This window comes from Aulonocara stuartgranti (assembly GCF_965226115.1).
Source record: "Aulonocara stuartgranti genome assembly, chromosome: 3".
Taxonomy (NCBI): Eukaryota; Metazoa; Chordata; class Actinopteri; order Cichliformes; family Cichlidae; genus Aulonocara; species Aulonocara stuartgranti.
In genome coordinates, this window is record NC_138941.1 from 70679713 (window position 1) to 70700221 (window position 20509).

At 42.2% G+C, this 20509-nt stretch overlaps 2 protein-coding genes across 1 annotated transcript in view; one reads left to right on the forward strand and one right to left on the reverse strand.

The window, feature by feature from the left end:
• LOC309693309 (hemicentin-2-like) overlaps positions 1 to 20509 on the forward strand; it is a 1543010-nt gene that overhangs the window by 1285234 nt on the left and 237267 nt on the right.
• LOC309693926 (nuclear factor 7, ovary-like) overlaps positions 1 to 20509 on the reverse strand; it is a 318283-nt gene that overhangs the window by 31957 nt on the left and 265817 nt on the right. The window lies entirely within an intron of this gene.

The following is a 20509-nucleotide window of genomic DNA, read 5'->3' on the forward strand; positions in this document are numbered from 1 at the left end:
AGAAAACATGGACGACGCGATAGCGCCTCCTCCCATTGTGCAAAAATGAAGCCAAACAACCTGCCTGCTGCACAGCTGGTTTATGGCCTCAGTAACTCATGTGACCTCAGTAACTCAGTTGACAGCAGGGTGGGTCATCCACTCTCAGGACCTCCGCCAGCATCACAACCTCACTGGGAGTTAAACACCCGAGACTCTCCATCAGCTTTCAGAACTGAAGAGGTGAAGCGCAGTTTGCTTGTTAACGTGTTGACGCCGTCCAGCCCCACGCACGGGGCGATCCGCTGTAGCTCGTTAACGGAGATTTGCCGTCTTGTGGCGTTAACGTCATTTCAACGAGATTAACGCTGACAGCACTAGTGAGAACACAACAAATATGACTGCACATTGACGCCGACATCATCCTAGTGCAAAGACAAGTGGAAGCAGACAAAAACAACAAGCACGCATGCTACAAACTTTACCCGAGTCATTTAGACAGCCGTTAGCACATGATTCTCCTTATGGGGACCTGATATGTTTAATATGCTGCTGAGAATATAGCCCAGAAGAAGCGGATAGTATAGCTTTTATTTTGGAAAGAGACATTTCTCTGTAATAAACTCTCTTTTCCAAAGATGAGTGATTTCTTGATCAGATAGATTTATTTTATCCCTTTGTTGTTTCAGCAACATTAAATCTAAAAACTGCACGTTTGAGTTAAAATATATATTTATAATTTTAATAAATGCCAAATTAAAAAGGCATGAACATTTTTTTGTATCGAAAAAATATCGAACCGTGACACCAAAGTATCGAACCGAACCGTGAATTTTGTGTATCGTTGCACCCCTAATATATATATATATTAGGGGTGCAACGATATTCGTATCGATATTGAACCGTTCGATACAGTGCTTTCGGTTCGGTACGCATATGTATCGAACAATACAACATTTGTAATTTATTTTATCAATTTTCCTCCTGACGATGCTGTCTGTGTTGAGCGCTCAGTGAATCTGTGTTCGACTACTCCGCCTAGGCTGCACTGTCGAGCGCAGATCCACTGAGCGCTCAACACAGACAGCATCGTCAGAAGGAAGAGCGCAGGGCAAGCTAGCGAGACAGAAGTTAAGCTCTACTTGCAACAGGCAAATTGAACCTCATTCAGATCTGGCGTTTGGAATTATTTTGGTTTTAATGTGACGTATGACCCTGAAGGTAAGCGAGTCATGGACTAAAGTAAAACAGTATGTTGGATGTGCCATGCAATGCTCAATTACATGGGTGGGAACTAGTGTGTTAGCGCAGTTAGCTCGTTAACGTGTTGGCCGTCTAGCCCCATGCACGGGGCGATCGGCGGTAGCTCGTTAACGGAGATTTGCCGTGTTGTGGCGTTAAGGTCATTTCAACGAGATTAACCTGAAAGCACTAGTGGGAACACAACGAATATGACTGCACATTTACGCCGACATCATCCTAGTGCAAAGACAAGTGGAAGCAGACAAAAAAAAGCAAGCATGCTACTAACTTTAGCCGAGTCATTTAGACAGCTGTTAGCACATGATTCTCCTTATGCTGCTGAGAATATAGCCCAGAAGAAGCGGATAGTATAGCTTTTATTTTGGAAAGAGCCATTTCTCTGTAATAAACTCTCTTTTCCAAAGATGAGTGATTCCTCAATCAGATACAGGGCTCGCAATATCGCTAGCCCGACGTCCCGGAGCTAGCGATTTTTTCAGTCGGGCTACCAAAATCTATCTCTGCCCTGCCCGTCGGGCTATTGTAGGAAAAATATATGTCAATGCTTTTGCATTCTTTCAGAAATGTAGCTGGGTAATTATGTCATTGGCATCGGTGAGCCACTGTCAATATGTGACATATTGAAGTCGCGTTTGAATTTGCGCTTGTTTTTTTGCTTTCACTTTGCAATCGTGCGAACTGTGTATAGAGAGCGACAGCACTGATCTGTGAGTGATGATAATTTGTGCACCAATTCCTCTGACATCGTCTTATTAATCGTTAGCTTACTATGCAAACATGACAAGTGAAATCTCCCGCAGCAAGCTTAAACATGTGAGAGGTTGATCGCGCAGAGAATCGCTGAGCTTATGTGAGTGCGTGTGTAAAAGCAGCAGGATTTATATTTCAGTTCTGCTGAGCCAAATAAGACAGGTCAGGGTGAAGAAGTGACAGCCAAAGAAAAGCTTACCACAAAACGGAGAAGTTATGACAAATCAGACTATAAGGCAAAAAGAAAGTGCAGCTTTATGGTTTCATGGACAAAAGAATTTCTGTGGCTGCAATATGACGAGCTAAATAACCAGGGCTGCACATAAGTGGTCCGCAGGTGCGCATTCGCTGTCAAAATAAAAAACACGCACAAGGGTTAGGGTTAAATTTAAAAACTGTACTTTTGAGTTAAAATATATATTTATAATTTTAATAAATGACAAATTAAAAATGCATGAACATTTTTTTGTATCGACAAAATATCGAACCGTGACACCAAAGTATCGAACCGAACTGAACCGTGAATTTTGTGTATCGTTGCACCCCTAAATTATATATATATATATATATATATATATATATATATATATATATATATATATATATATATATTTAGTTTAGAGTCCAGTGCGTATGATTAAAAAAAACTGCTGTTGTTTCAACTGGTCAGTTTCAGTCTTCTGACTCTCCACCTTTGCTTCATGCTCTAATGCAAGTGCAAAATGAACTGTGCAAGATCTTCTTCCTTCCGCCATCAATTTCTCTGGAAATTACAGCAATATTGTCATGTCACAAATTACCATTAAGCATAGTCTCACTACCCGACCCAACACTTTACCTTGGATCTTCTTTTCAGACGTAGTATGTGTGTCTGTGCAAACCTGAGCTTTTTATACCATGACAGAAAGAGGGGTGAATGAGTACTTACTTACTTAAGTACTTACTTAAGTACGGAGGCATAAAGGGGATGATATGATAGTTCTATAAATCTTCTAACATGGTGGAATCAACATGTTGTTTAGTTTATGTTCAAGGGCAGTGTGAGTACCAGTCAAATGTAGTGTGGACGGGGTTGTTGGAGTGCAGTCTGCTCGTGGTCTGATCTGTGGAAAAAGAACAAAGAAAACTGCAATGATCTCCATTCAGTCACTGAAAACATAACAGCATCTGTGTCATCTGCAAACGTCAATGATTTTTCTACCTGCAGACAGAAAAATAAATCACTGAGCCGACACAAAGTATAAATAAATGTAACTCTAGAAACATGGATGAAAACAAGAGAGGACAAAGCAGAAAGAAGAACAGAACACTGAATGTTGTTTAAGGTCAGACTCTGAGGTGAGGTTAAGGTTCTTCTCACCATTTTGGACTAAGTTTAAAGAAGTGACTATTTTACTGTGGACAGGCTCAATTCTCTAACAATATACTACACTCTGCTTTTTAACATGACCACAGAAAGAAAAGGCAAATAAAGGAAACATGTTATAAAGCACACAATCTGATCTATTAACTAAAAAGAGAGAAATTATGTTCATGATAATTGGACTCAAATGCAGGACACATTGGTTTTACTAGGGATGGGTATCGAAAACCGGTTCTTGTTGAGAACCGGTTCCCACTGTTTCAATTCCTTGGAATCGTTTGCCATTTTTGCAAACGATTCCCTTATCGATTCCAGTCGCCCCGAATGACGTCACCACGTTGCGGAGCGTCATTTACCTGGCAGGAAACACGGCGCCTAAGCGGCTCAAACGCTCAAAAGTTTGATTATACTTTATGAGAACCGATGACAACAGGGCAACTTGCAAAGTAGATATTTCATTTAAGGGAGGAAACACTACGAATATGCAAAAGCATTTGCTCACAAAACACGCGATGACACACGTTTTTAATTCCGCTCCGGACTCGTGACTCTCAACCCAGCAGCAGCGCTAACGTTTGCACGTCCTCTCCCGTTAATGCGGCAGGTAAATAATCAACTAACAGTGCATATTATGTTAGCGCAATCTGCCTTATTACAAGACCTGCCATTACTGTACATGTAGGTGACCATGATGAGAGAGACAGACAGAGTCTGGCTCAGATGCTGGCAGTTCTCGCTGCAGTCTACCAGTAGCGTCTCCTTTCAGGCCAGGATAGACTAATGTCACCGAGCAGTGTCTAAGTTTGTGGTCAAAGGCTTGCACCCATTTGCCACAGCAGATGCCCCCGATTTTTGGTAAGTGAATGTGTTTAATTGTAGGCAGGGACATTACTGGATATTCTTGTGTAATTGCCACAGAACAATTTATGTTATACTTTGTTATTGCTACAGAAGAATGTTGCAGCTTTAAGGCAGGGATGACTCCTGGAGTTGCTTTCTCACTGCATATGCTTTATTTCACAATCAGATCGATTCGATAACAAAAACATACAGCAGCTCCTCTCCTACTCCTAGCCCTTCGCTGCGGTGGAAAAAAGAACGACTTCAATCCCCTTCAAGGAACATACCTACAAAATAGTTTTCCTGATACACCAATGGGGCGTTCAATGCCATCTTGTAAATATGAGTACTCTGGCAGAGTAACAGTTCAAATGAAAAATACACCAGAACAAACAAGCAAACAAAAAAAGAAGTGTGGGGTACCTTTGAACCAATGAACAAAGTATAACAATTTATACTTTTTAACATAACCCGACCCCGTCAATATGTGATATGTCTCACAAGAATATTTATTTTATTATTTTACATTTACAATTTTTTTTCCTGGGGACCCTGTGACACCCCATTGAAGAGCCGTAGGCTGGATCTCTCAAGATCTCACTGTTGGGTTTGTAAGGCCATGTTACTCCTAAATTTCTATCTTGTTCAAAGAGAAGATATAAAACAAAGCTCTGAGCTAATCGACCTTAGTGTTCTCCTTTTTAAAAAAAAAAAAAGAATCGATAAGAGAATCGATAAAGAATCGAATCGTTAAACAGAATCGAAAATGGAATCGGAATCGTTAAAATCTTATCAATACCCATCCCTAGGTTTTACAGTATTTTTTTTATCAAGTTTAGCCAGAATGTGTAATGGGGAGGGCAAGGAGGTCTCTGAGTTTACAGAGGAGAGGACAGTCCAACAGGCACATGGGTGAAGATCCAAGCAGAGGGGAAGAAGCAAAGGTAAGACCAGAGGTAAGCATGAGGAGCATCAGCAGCAGGTAAATACAAAAAAACAGAGATTCAGAGGCCCGAGCAACTGCACCACTGAAACATTCAGTGAGGAAGTGATTGTCAGTGAATCACACCTGCAGTAATGTCACTGCGGCACATGTGTAAAGCTTAACTCATTTTAAATACTTTATATTGTGTTCAGTTTACAGTAATGCATCATTTTCTGTGAAAGAACCACGGATCTCTAAACAGCTTTCAATTAGCTCAGAAAAAAGGCGGATTTAAAAAGGAAAAATGCCACAGCTCAATTTACCCGTGGCATATTAAAGTGTTTGTGCTACTTTATGTAATTTTTATGTCATTCTTAGTAGGCAAGTTTTAATTATGCCAAATATTACTCTTTTTTTGCGCTTTGGTTATTATTATTTCTTGTAAAGATACAAATATTTGGGGGACCCATGAGACTCCACTCAAAAGCATCTTATTTTTCCTGCCCAGTTTAAAATCATTTGCTTGTCCTAGTGCCAAGTTTATATCCCATTATTTACATTTTTTGGTACTTCTCCCAATATAAAACGCACCTTTGGTTTCATAGACTGATCATCTCTGCAGTTTTATTCCAAGACTGCAGCACCCCTGTTAGCTTGTTGTTTAGTTTGTATTGGCTGTTGTTTGTGATATTTAATCAGTAGGAGTAATAAACTTTGTCTCTTCCTGATGTGTGTCTTTTATCCTGTCGCCATCTGCCCTCGTCTCTTTTCCGTCACCCCCAACCAGTCACAGCAGATGGCTGCCAAAACACCTATTGGATCAGTGCCTGTATAACCTACGATGGTGTAACAGCAGGCACGTGCAGAGGGGGGGGGGGCTGGAGGGGCTTGAGCACCCGCCCCTTTCCTGATGGGTGCCCAGAGTGCCCTTTTGTTGAGGCAACTTTTAAAATTTTTTTGCGGAGTCCTGTCTGTGCCCCTCAACAATAATATTTAACTATTAATCATAGTTTTGCTAAATAAAAGGATCTGGCTTGCATCAGTCACATGATCACATTTAACCAATGATCGCCCTTGACGGCAGAACGCGCTGGTTACGAGCCGGGAACGAGCTCACAAAGAGCACGCGCATTTTTAGCGGTCCGGAGCTGTAGGAGAAACACAAGTTAACTCAGAGACACAGACTGATGCGACACAACCAGTAAGTAGGTGTACAGCGTACACTGTAGTGTGTAGCACCCAGGAGTATCAGCTTATTACGTACACGTTGGTAAGCTGTCTTGTTGCAACTGACGAACTGAAACAAACGAGCGTGCTGTGTGTGCAACAGGGCGACAAACATTACCTGTCCTTTTATTAACTGCACAAGTAGTGCTGGTCATAGCTGCTGGCTACCTGTGTAAGGCTGTCATGGGTCTGTAGCTCTGTCACCGTTTTAGGGAACATATTTAGTTTTAAAGCAAGTTACATAGCTTTTCCTGCCTTTCTGGAGGGATTATATTCCACTAAAAAACAATCTAATATGCATGTCCACATAATTATGCATTATTATAATTATGATATATTAAAAAACACAAGCTGTATGTAACGTTGGACCCAAGAAATATAAGCTGGAGCGAATTTGACGACAGCCGAACTTTTATTTAATACTGTGCGTTTGTACAGGGACACAGACACTCCCGCTCTCTCTCTGCTGTCATGTCCGCCCTCCTCCTCCGACTGTCACTGCCAACATATAAAGAGACACAATCACTGTCAGATCCCAGCACACCTGTTCACCCCGCCCCTGCACCGCCCCGGGAGCTCACTGCGTCACCCCTCCTCTGCAGCTGGCCAGAGACCACACCCACGCCACACTGTATTTTAAAGAACATACATTAAGAAGCAGATTATATTAGATTTATATTTTAAATAAGACAAAATTTGGATTTTACAGCAGTAAAATTATTGTATCTCTACAGTTTAAACATGTAATAAGCTTTGCCCTGCACAGAGTGGATAGTGAAACAAATGGAATCATCATAAATACATTATTTCATATTTATTACTTCCCCCTCCTCATTGCTTTATTATTGTAGCTCTAGTAATAAATAATAATGTAAGGATTCTGGATCAGCACCGAGATGCCCAAAGTATATACAGTATTCTGAAGGTCTAAAATGTCACTGTGTGTGCATGTGTTTGTTTTATGTATATGGATTATTTTTAATTATTACTCATGATATGACATTGTCCAGACAGAATTTTATTGGAATTCCACGTGAAAGACCAACACAAAGTGGTGTACACGTGAGAAGTGGAACGAAAATCATACATGATTCCAAACATTTTTTACAAATAAATAACTGCAAAGTGTGGTGTGCATAATTATTCAGCCCCCTGAGTCAATACTTTGTAGAACCACCTTTTGCTGCAATTACCGCTGCCAGTCTTTTAGGGTCTGTCTCTACCAGCTTTGCACATCTACAGACTGAAATCTTTGCCCATTCTTCTTTGCAAAACAGCTCCAGCTCAGTCAGATTAGATGGACAGCGTTTGTGATCAGCAGTTTTCAGATCTTGCCACAGATTCTCGATTGGATTTAGATCTGGACTTTGACTGGGCCATTCTAACACATGGATATGTTTTGTTTTAAACCCTTCCATTGTTGCCCTCGCTTTATGTTTAGGGTCGTTGTCCTGCTGGAAGGTGAACCTCCGCCCCAGTCTCAAGTCTTTTGCAGACTCCAAGAGGTTTTCTTCCAAGATCGCCCTGTATTTGGCTCCATCCATCTTCCCATCAACTCTGACCAGCTTCCTGTCCCTGCTGAAGAGAAGCACCCCCAGAGCATGATGCTGCCACCACCATATCTGACAGTGGGGATGGTGTGTTCAGAGTGAGGTGCAGTGTTAGTTTTCCGCCACACATAGCGTTTTGCATTTTGGCCAAAAAGTTCCATTTTGGTCTCATCTGACCAGAGCACCTTCTTCCACATGTTTGCTGTGTCCCCTACATGTTTGCTGTGTCCCCCACATGTTTGCTGTGTCCCCCACATGGCTTGTAGCAAACTGCAAACGGGACTTCTTATGGTTTGCTGTTAACAACGGCTTTCTTCTTGCCACTCTTCCGTAAAGGCCAACTTTGTGCAGTGCACGACTAATAGTTGTCCTATGGACAGATTCCCCCACCTGAGCTGTAGATCTCTGCAGCTCGTCCAGAGTCACCATGGGCCTCTTGGCTGCATTTCTGATCAGCGCTCTCCTTGTTCGGCCTGTGAGTTTAGGTGGACGGCCTTGTCTTGGTAGGTTTACAGTTGTGCCATACTCCTTCCATTTCTGAATGATCGCTTGAACAGTGCTCTTCGGGATGTTCAAGGCTTGGGAAATCTTTTTGTAGCTTACGCCTGCTTTCAATTTCTCAATAACTTTATCCCTGACCTGTCTGGTGTGTTCTTTGGACTTCATGGTGTTGTTGCTCCCAATATTCTCTTAGACAACCTCTGAGGCCGTCACAGAGCAGCTGTATTTGTACTGACATTAGATTATACACAGGTGCACTCTATTTAGTCATTAGCACTCATCAGGCAACGTCTATGGGCAACTGACTGCACTCAGACCAAAGGGGGCTGAATAATTACGCACACCCCACTTTGCAGTTATTTGTAAAAAATGTTTAGAATCATGTATGATTTCTGTTCCACTTCTCACGTGGTCACCACTTTGTGTTGGTCTTTCACGTGGAATTCCAATAAAACTGATTCATGTTTGTGGCTGTAATGTGACAAAATGTGGAAAAGTTCAAGGGGCCCGAATACTTTTGCTGTATTTAGCAACCAAGACTCTTCAGCATGCTCTTGTATTGCTTATAAGATTGTTCACTGCATCTGGAGGAGTGCTTGGAGTGGAAGGGTCAGAGATTAATTCATTCTCTGAAAAGCATTGAACACTAGCTTTCTCACCTAAGTGGTCAGAGAAGAAAGAAACAAAAAAGGACAGCTGTGGTTTTATTGAACTGCAGTGGGAAGGGTGGTCAACCAAGTGTCATGTTACACATGAAGAGTAGAAGTTCATCTTCAAGTTATACCATGTCAGTGTGTCACGGTCTGGCTGGGGCAGACCGTATGTGTTGCAAGGAAGGACTCAAGCGCAGACCAAAACATGGTGTGGATTAACAAAACAAGCCGTTTAATAAGGCAAGAAACAAGGGTACAAAATAATAGGGCATGGGTGAAAACTAAACAATAACCTAAACTGGATGAACTAATAACAAAACATGAAAAACCTTAACCATAATGAACTGACATGGGTACCTGGAGATGAGACATGGATGAGCAGACGACCTGACAAGGAATGACTGAAAGCGCGCGGACTAAATACACACAGGAGGATAATGAGGAAAGTGGGAACACATGAGGAAACAGCTGACACACATGAACATAACGACGTGACAAGGGGAGCGTAACATTAACAACATTGAACCTAGGAACACAGGAACCCTTCAAAATAAAACCGGAAATCTAATGAAACGCAGACCTGACAACATAAGACACATAGATAAGAAACACACGAAGCGAAGGGCAAGGGAGACTTCACAGGGTATGACAATACAAGGGGGGAACTGATAAACAGATGCACCTAGGAAACATAATAAGCTAGAACATACACTAACAGCATCAAAAGAACTGAAACTCAAAACACTGGGTCATAAGACCCAGGACTGTGACACAGTGACCTTCATGGTTCCTACATTCACATTGGATTTTCTAAAACAACACGTGCTGATTAATTTTATGAACGGCTGATAATCATGGACATTCACTTGTTTATCTCTTTGTAGTCTTGTACCTTGTAAAAGTTGTAAAGATTACTTTATACATTTTGTCGTTTAGAGTATTTTTGCTCTGAGTTATTAGAGGAATTCCATAATCAAAGGCAATTACTTCCTCAGTGCCAAAAACATCCAGATATGTTCTTTCACAGCTGCTTAAACATCTGTATCTGAGCACACATTTTGATATTTGTCCTCTAAGCTCTGGTCAGTTGGTGGAAACACACATGCTCATGTTTTACTATCAGTTGACAATCATTGATACTCACTTGTTCTTCTCCTTGTACTGCATCTGAAGTCATAAAGATTACATTAGTCACTGATTCACTAGAATAAGGTTGAATCTAATGCTACAGTGACCTCCCCTCTGTACTGTGTAATATAAAAGTCAGTCAGGTTTGCAGATGACACACAGATACTGTTGAGTTTTCACTGACAGAATGGAGATCACGCTGTTTTTCTCGCTGTTGCTTCTGGTCTGCTCTGTTTCCACAAATCAGACAGAGGCAGATAATGAAATTCTTGACCAGCAGATTTCAAACCAACAACCCTGTCCACAGGAAATCCATGCTGTGCTCAGAGAGCTGACTGCCTCAGTGGCTGAACAGAAAGTGGAAATCAGGACCTTAAAACAAGAGAATAAAGGTAGAGTATGATGTCAGGTAGTGAGAAAAATGACAGCATGAGGAAACCTTCATATGAGCCCCTGTTACAGAGATATCAATGTCACTTCATGAATCTATCACTAACGTTTCTCATTAATTTTTTTATTTTTATTATTTATTCATTATTTATTCAATAATCTAACCTACTAAAAATGAAAAGATTCAAATGATGCAGATAAATAAAATTCATATTGACTTATTTATGTTCTTTTCTGTCAGACCATGTCGCAAAACTGAAAGACCTGGAAATGCAGAACGTTGAACTTCAGAGACAGAGGTCTGAAATTGACAAACTTAAACAGCAACAAATAATAAATAAATAAATAAACTTTATTTATAAAGCACACTAAAAAAACAAGGGTATACCAAGGTGCTTGACAAAAATAAAATAGGAAAAGGGAGATGGGAGGGAAAAGAGAAAGGACCTGGCACGTATCAATTATAAAAACCATCATAAGATATAAAAGTAGTTCACAAGCATAAAAAATGTACCAGCGCACACAAGTGTTAACTGGGTGGAAAGGCAAGATTAAACAAATAAGTCTTAAGCCGTGATTTAAACAGTGGCATAGAGTCAGACGCCCGGATAGCGACAGGAAGGTTGTTCCATAAGACCGGGGCAGCTACAGCAAACGCGCGGTCACTGCGAGACTTCAGCCGAGAACGAGGTTGCTCCAGAAGAATTTGGGTAGCAGAGCTAAGTGCTCTGACAGGAGTGTGTAACCTGAGAAGCTCATTGAGGTAGCTCGGCGCAAAGTTATTAATGGTTTTGTAGGTGAAAAGTAATATTTTAAATTGAATACGGTATTTAATTGGAAGCCAGTGCAAGCCAGCAAGAACAGGAGTGATGGAAGAAAACTTCCTGCTACCTGTCAAAAGGCGTGCCGCCGCATTCTGGACAGTCTGCAATCTAACGAGAAGGGTGGAGGAAAGGCCAATGTAAAGAGAGTTGCAGTTCATATCCAGAATCGGATTCTTTTGGTTATTACCCAAAGCTCGTGACCATAGGTGAAGGTGGGGACAAACTGATAGGAAAGAGCTCCTGCCAGCCACACAGCCACCTGCGACAATCACAGACATTTATCTACCGGCTTGACTGGCGGCTGCAAAACATTGCAAGATAATCTTGGTCAGGTATTCTTCCAGTCCACAACTTTACCACGAGTGTTGTTATATCAATTTAATTGTCCCACAAGGGGAAACTTGGGTGTAACAGCAGCAAGAAAACACATATACAAACAAACAGTACACATGACACAGAACAGAAACATACACAATTCTTACATATTTACATGAAGGACAATGGTTACCAAAAACTGAGTACCATACTGTTGTTAAATTAAATAAAATTAAATACAGATAAGTGGGCAACCCTGGTTGTAGTGTGAATCGGTTGATAAAACAGTGCACGATACAGCGCTGATGTAAACATCTGTGTTTGTTGGGAGCAGTTCAGATTGTACAGTCTGACAGCTGCAGGGAGGAAGGACCTGCGGAAACGCTCCTTCATGCATCGAGGATGCAGCAGTCTGTCACTGAAGCAGCTCTGCAGTTCAGCAACATCTACATGCATGGGGCGGGAGATAAACTGCTGCTCCAACATACCACACTGTGAAAAATGACAGATGCCACCACAGAGTCATAGAAGGTCTTTAAAAGCGCTCCCTGGACTCCAAATGACCTCAGCCGCCTCAGCAGGTAGAGTCTGCTCTGACCCTTCCTGTAAAGAGCATCAACCCTGTACTTATACTTTTGTGTTGCTCTCTCATCACATCTTCATTATTCTCATCACTGCTTAAAACAACACACATCTTTTTTTAACTGTCCTTTCTCCAAAACAGAAAGTGGCATTACAGTTGTTTCAGGCTGAGAGACACAAAACACTCTTCGTATTATCATTCATATATCATCCACACAACTATTTTATTTCTTTTTGTCCACTGGGCAGGTGACCTGCAGAATCATGTCTGCCCCAGCTGGATACCTTTTCACACACACCGTGACGTCAGACACACTCACAGTCACTTCATTCGTCAGACTTCTTTTAAGTTTGCAGCAGGCAACGCGACTGAGTATTGTGTCAAGATAAGTAGGAAGACCACGCTATAATGGACAGTTGAAGGAAAAGGTCAAATTTACAGGGAATCTTTTTGTTTTGTTTTTGGACAGAAAGATGAGAGTTTGATGTGTACATGGCTGTGAACAAAAATATAAATGTGGTGGATCATAAATTTGATTAGTTTTGAAGTTGTACATCTCTGTTCCTTACATTTCATGTCATGCCCTTATTAATGTTTTATTTGTTGCTTTGACTGTTTTCGAATAGAATATGCAGTGGGAATATAGAGGGAGATAAGTAGTGAAAGTTTTGCCTGGGTTGATTGTGCGTCGATCCATTGTTAATGCCTCAGGGCTCCAGTAGGTGGGTTCGCGCGCTTCCTCCTTCACTCAATACAGACGAGTGAGAGTGAGAGCTGCGTGTCTGTGCCGCTCTTTCACCTCTCCTCACTATTTCCCCTGTTTAAGGGCACAACATAAACACTGAGGCTTCAAAATGCAGCATCTACAACACTGTCACTCTGCCTCCACCATGGAGACCGTCTCCATGGTGATGAGTACAACTGGCAGCTGAAACTGTTGTGAACTTCTCCATGAGTCATATTTCCTGTTTCAGAGCTGCTGATTGGCTCTTTGGGCCCTTTACCTTCAGGAGGTCATGGACGAAGCACTGAAGTCGTTTATCACGTAAAAAATATTTTTAGTTTATAATAATTTGATAAATAATAAAATATTAATAAAAACTGGAGGTTTTTTTAGAACTTAGATTTTAAGCTATTTATGCCTTTTTTGCTGCTCCTTTTTAAACTTATTCCCTTTAAACTGTATTTATTCTTTTTAAAATATATTGGTTATTGCACTGTAGAGGCTGCTGAGGAACAGTATTTCGTTTCAGGCTGTGTAACACGAAATGACAATAACCAATAAAGTCTTGAGAGCTGCTGGCACAGTTTGGAGGTGTTCTGCCCCCTGCTGGACACACAGAGCTACAACATGAGGATCAGAGGAGGCTGGTGCTGCTTCACCTTTAGACACAAGAAGGAGGTCAAAAAATGTAAAGACAGAGATTGTTTTTAAACCTGTAAAGGAGGAAATCCTGACGAACCAATCCACAGCCAGAAAAGAAGTCTAACTCTGTGCTGCTCCAATCAGGAATCAGCTCTGTTACTGTGTGAGTGTGTAAAGTCACAGAGTAGCTGGTTTCAAATGTATCTATAAAGTTTATTCACATTTTATTTGGGCTTCAAAAAACAGTCCAAGTTTATTTCTTTGGACTTTGTTCACTTAGCGCCACCTGGAGGACAGTCAGCTCCCTGCAGCAGCTCTGGAGGACTGTTAACTGATGAAGAGCTCGGACTGCACAGCCTGCTTCATCACCGACTTCTTTAAATAAACATGACCACGATCAGTCGCAGCACCTCAGACAAACACTTGTTACACAGCAGCCGCCTTCACACCGACTGAGCTCCATCACAGCTTCAGAGCTCAGCTTACTAAAGTCAAAGTTTATTTCCTCTCAGGTTTCTTACTTTCAGTAAAGTTTCACTGTTAGAGCCCTGACCAGCATCCTGCAGCATCTGGAGCAGCTGTGTGGTGCTGTCATGGCAATAAGGATCCAAATCTGTGGGATGTTTCCAGCAGGGGTTATAACCTGCAGCCAGCAAGGTGTGCCTAATAAAGTGGCCGTGTTTATGTCCCAGTGCAGCAGCATCAGAAAACGGTGGTTTACATCTCTGTTACAGGAAAGGGAACGGTAAGTGACGGAAGGGAACGGTAAGTGACGGAAGTGATGTTGTAGGTGACGTCAGACGCCGGAGATTTTGGCGGAGAAAAAGCAAATGGTAGCATAGAGTTTAACAAAGGTTTTCCAAGCTTCAGTATTACCAAATATACTAATCAATTGTCATATAACTAACAACATCTGTTTTATCATCTAACACCCTGGAGGACAACGGGGAGAGTTTAGACGCTCTCCAAGATTACATCGACCGCTGTTTTCAAGATTTAGTAATGCATAAGGCCCAGAGTGCATCTTCCCCGGCCAAAATTGAGACGCCGTCATCAAAGAGAAGTCGCCAGGCAGACTCCCCCGGTACAACATCGCCTGCCGGCAAAGACATCGCAGAAATCCTGGAGTCAATCGACAAGCGATTGTCCAGTTTCGATGCGAGGCTGTCCCTGGTGGAGATCATACACCGGGAATTTAAATCTCTGAGAGAATCCCTGGAATTCAGCCAGCAGCAGGTGGAAACGCTTGCCGCTGAAAATGCCACGCTACGGGAGTCGGTTAAATCTCTCACCGATAACGTGACCCAGCTAAACATTGAAAATAAAAAAATAAAAGAGTCCGTTATCGATCTACAAGCCCGTAGCATGAGAGATAATCTTGTGTTTTCTGGTATTCCAGAAACTGCCGGAGAGGACGCAGAGGCAACGGTGAAAAGCTTCATTAAAATCCACCTGAAGCTGCCGGAGGACACCGGTAAGAACATCGACTTCGATAGAGTACATCGCTTGGGGGGCGCGCGGTCGCGGACCGGGAGACCACAGCCTATTGTGGCCAAATTCAGTCAATTCAAACAGAAGGAACAGGTGAAGAGTCGCGGCAGAGAGCTGAAAGGAACGGACTTCAGCGTGAACGACCAGTTCCCCAAAGAGATCCTGGAACGACGCAAGGTCCTGTTCCCAGTTCGACGTAGCTTTATCCAGAAAGGCTCCCGTGCTGTCATCGCCGTGGACCGGCTCTACGTGGACGGACAGCTTTACCGCGACCTCGGCACCACACCGTGGTTATATTAACTGCACTCCAGATAAGAACCCGCTACACTCTTTTCTTATTCATTCACACTCTCTCCTTTAACATGAGTTTAAGCTAGTAATATCAATATGATGTCATAGCAGATATAACACCGTCACCCTCCGTCATTGCTTTAATTGGAATGTTTCCGTTTCGTTTCTTTTTTTTTTTTTGTCGCTCACAGTTCATGTGGTTTCTTTCTTTCTCTTGTCTTTCACTGCTGTGGTCACCTACTTCCCCACTCACCTACAAACAACACCCTCTATTTCTCCATATTTTCACAACACGATCACGCAAACACATCAGCTCAACGGCAGCACATTCACAACAGCCTCACAGCACGCACAGACTTGCAGGACACATAAGCAAGCCACGCTTGTTCATATTAGTGAATATTCACACACATAGTCAGACTTATGGAGTCTCTCACCACACTTCTTTTTCTCTTTCTATTTACAAACAAGGGATGTTTCCATATTCTCTCCACCTGTCTAAACGAAACACCCAGCATACATCATTAGACATACATGCACAATTAAGGGCATGCTGAGGTTTGTCACATGGAATGTAAATGGAGCTGGCACCAGAGGAAAGAGGTTAAAAATATTTAACCAGCTTAAAAAACTACAGGCAGATGTTGTTTTATTACAAGAAACTCACAAACCTGTCACAGCTTTAAATGAACTTAAAACACCTGAGTTTCCTAACGTGTTTGCAGCCGGTTATAATTCTAGACAACGGGGAGTAGCAATTTTAATACATAAAAATGTTAATTTTACAGTACTCGATACAGTTATAGATCCAGAGGGTAGATTTCTAATTATTAAACTATCAATATTGAACAAAAAACTATGTATTGTTAGTATATATGGTCCAAATGTTGATGAACCCTCATTCTTCCACGGTTTTTTTAGTGCACTCTCTGAACACCTTGATTGCACACTCATTCTTGGCGGTGACCTCAACCTTGGACTAAATGAAGAAATGGATAGGCTCAACACAACAGGAACTCAGCGTAATTGGCAGTCCACAAATATAATCAAACAGTATATGAACGACTTTGGTCTTTGCGATGCATGGCGCTCTCTTCACCCCACCAGTAAGGAATATACTTTTTTCTCGCATGTTCATCACTCTTACTCTCGTCTGGATTATTTTTTTTGAACACAGTAACAAATCAGGTCGATTTCTAGCTAACCAGCTAAAAATAAATAAAGAAAAAATAACTATATGTGCTGCTAAAGATTTATCGGGGAACACAATATATGATCCTGGAAGAATAAACAACATTTTTAGGGATTTCTATGAAACTTTATACTCACCACAAATAAACCCATCTAAAAATGAAATTGATCTGTTTCTTGACAACGTAACTCTTCCAAAATTACTAGACAGTCAAGCAATGGAACTGGATTCGCCACTGACGCCAAGTGAACTCCAGGAAGCCCTGATAAGTATGCCCAATAATAAGGCTCCAGGTCCAGACGGCTTCCCTGCAGAATTCTACAAAGAATTCTGGACAATTCTGGCACCAGTATTCCACGGAATGTTGCAGGAAATCGAGGAAAAGGGCAGACTACCACCAAATATGAATTCTGCCAACATTAGTCTCCTGCTAAAACCAGGCAAAGACCCTTTATTTCCCTCAAGCTATCGTCCAATTTCTCTTTTAAATGTAGACCTTAAAATAATCTGCAAAGCTCTCTCAAAGAGATTAGAGAAAATGACCCCCCTCTTAATTCATCCTGACCAAACTGGTTTCATAAAAGGTCGGCACTCCTCAACAAACACTCGTAGATTACTTAATTTAATAGACTACTCATACGATAAAAACATCGAAACCATAATATTATCTCTAGATGCAGAAAAAGCATTTGACAGAGTTAATTGGAAATTTTTATTCGCAACTTTACACAAATTTGGTTTTGGAAACTCTTTCATAAACTGGATAAGAATATTATACAATTCCCCAACGGCTCGTATCAGAACAAATGACCAGACATCCTCCAGCTTCTGTCTCCTGAGGGGCACCAGACAGGGATGCCCACTCTCCCCTTCACTTTTTGCAATTTTTATCGAACCTCTAGCAGCAGCATTTAGACAGGCTACAACAATTAAGGGCATAAAATGTAAGAACATAGAACATAAAATCAGTCTCTATGCGGATGATGTGTTGCTTTTTCTGCAAAACACACAAACCAACCTCTCTGAGGTAATTACTTTAATAAACTGGTTTTCAAGAGTTTCAGATTATTCAATTAACTGGCCAAAATCTACAGTTCTCCCCATTAACTGCTCCTTCCATAATTCTTCCTCTGCCCCACTGCAATCCGGAAATATTAAATATTTAGGTATTAATGTCTCTCCTAAGCTTTCAGACTTAACTAAACTAAACCACATCCCACTTCTAAAGAAAGTAGAAGGCGATCTGACTAGATGGAAATCTTTACCCATATCACTCATGGGAAGGGTCGCCACTATAAAAATGATGATCTTGCCAAAAATAAATTACTTATTTTTGATGATCCCTAACAAACCATCACAAGATTGGTTCAGATCTCTGGATTCATATATTTCCAAATTCCTTTGGAAAGATAAACCCCCACGTATTAGCTTAAAAACGCTACAAAGAACCAAGGATAGAGGAGGATTAGATCTGCCTAATTTTCACCAATACTTCTTAGCCAACAGGCTTCAGTTCATCTCAGAATGGTTAAAACATACCTTCCTAGATGAGCCCTGGCTAGATGTTGAACAGGCACTATGCAAGGATCTAGAGATTTCAGACCTACCATTTATTAGCTCAAACATCAAAAGACATGAATGCTTTAAAAGTATCAACATCAGCTTTTCTCTAACAGCATGGTGGGAGTTTCTAAAAATAACGGAGTCTTCATTAATCCCATGCAAACGTACACCTATCTGGAATAACCCTGACATATTACAAAACAATAATATGATTAATTTCCCAGAATGGAGTTGTAAAGGAATTAAATACTTGGAACATATATTAGAGGGAACAGAATTTATTCCATTTGACAGACTAGTTGAACAATATGGGATCAACAAGACAAGGTTTTTAGAATATCAACAAATTAAATCCATAGTAAAAAAGAAATTTAACCTCAGTCAAGTTGAATTACAAACACCACTAAGTGCGGCACATTTTCTTACTCTTAAATCCCCCAAATTATTATCTAAAATATACAGAACACTTTCTAAATTAGATGAATCAATATCCCTTCCTACTGCAAAGTGGGAAGCAGATTTATCAGTCAACCTAGACCAAAACTTCTGGTCTCAGATTTGCTTAAAAACTTTTAAATTAATTAAAAATCCCAGTCTGCAATTAATACAATACAAAATACTTCATAGAGTGCACTATACAGGTCATCGGATGTTCAAGATGGGCTTTACATCTTCCAACAACTGCTCACACTGTCAAGGCAATACACCAGACAATTACATCCACGCTCTTTGGTTCTGTCCACCAGTGCAAAAGTTTTGGCGCGAGATATGTGAAGACTTATCAAAGTGTCTGAAATGTAACATTCCAACTTCCCCCTTAGTGTGTCTACTGGGCAGCTTAGATAATGTCACTTCAGAAAAGAATATAGCCCATATGATCTTCACTGCCCTATGCATAGCCAAGAAAACTGTCCTCATGAACTGGAAAAATAAAAATAATCTTAATTCTAACAAATATAGAAATTATTTATTAGATTATATTAGTCTTGACACAGCCTCTGCCACCACATTAGATCAATTGCTCTGGGCCCCTTTTATCAGCTCCATCACCTAGTGGGGGTGGGGGGTCATAGTTTGGTCCCGCCTTCACTGTTGTGATTGGTGAGGGGGAGCAGGGTGCCGCCGGTGCGTCGAGCCGCCTGGGGGGCTCTTCAACTGGTGGGGGGGATGGTCACATCTTGCAGGAGCTTTCTTCTCTTCAGGAACTCTCTGCAGGAGGGGGAGATACAGGAGAGGTGGAGGAAGATCTCAGCCTGGGCGTTTACCGTCTTATGTAGTCTGGAAGATGTGTGGATGGTGGGGTGGGTGCAGTTTTCTCTGTGGTGGGGTTGGGTGGACTGTCCAGGGCTCTGTGGAGCCGGAGGGCGCTACTGCACTGGGCCCCGGTCTGATGGGCCTGGGCCCCCCTTCCCTGGCGGGTCGCGAAGGGTGGGAGTGCCTACTGGGGTCAGCGGGGGAGCTGGCCCCAGGGAGAGGTTACCTGCCCCTCCCTTCCTTTCCTCCCCATCTCCAGCTGCCTCCCTCTTCCCGCTCCTCCACAACCACCCACACATGCAGGGCCTTGGAGTGGGGGTATGTCACCAGGGTGCAGAGGAGGCTACCCCCCCCCCCCCCCCCCCCGTCCCCTTCTGGCTGCCTCTGCCTCAATTTTATCCCACAACTTAGACATTCACATTATTCACACTCTCATTACACATACATATAGGATCTTGGGGGTGGGCACAATCACGGAGTCCAAATTACCATCAGGGTGTACACCCCACCCCTGACGTCGTTGCCCACCTCTCAATTTTAAATACACTTAGTCATTGAGGGCTAGCAGGAGGGACTATGCGCTTACCTGCTGCTCCTTGGCAGGTAGCTCCATGCCCTCCTGGGTTTTAATTGCACCTTAGAACACATATGCATCAACACTACAATGAGCGGGTGGAGGGAGGTTTGGAGTCTTCTCCCACCCCCATTCTCTGCGGCCTGCTGGAGCAGGAGGGCTAGTAGGAGGAGTTGGCCGTCCGGCTGCGGTCTGGGGTGTGGGGCCTCCCTGCTGCTGCGGAGTCGGGGCGGTCTGCCTCTCCCCACCGCAGGGAAAAGGGTAACACCACCTGGGTCTGGGTGCAATTCCCCCCTCCAGGGGCAAGGGTACCTAGACCCGGTTTGTAGAGTACGCTTGGGGAGTGTGATTGTGTGTACAGCGTCTCTTTATGTCTGTCTCCACGTTGGTTGAGTGTGGAGTGAGTGCATATGAGAGCATGAGGGTGGGAATGGATGTTTGTGTCTGTGTGTGCCTGTATGTCTGTGTCTATATGTCAGGTTGGGTA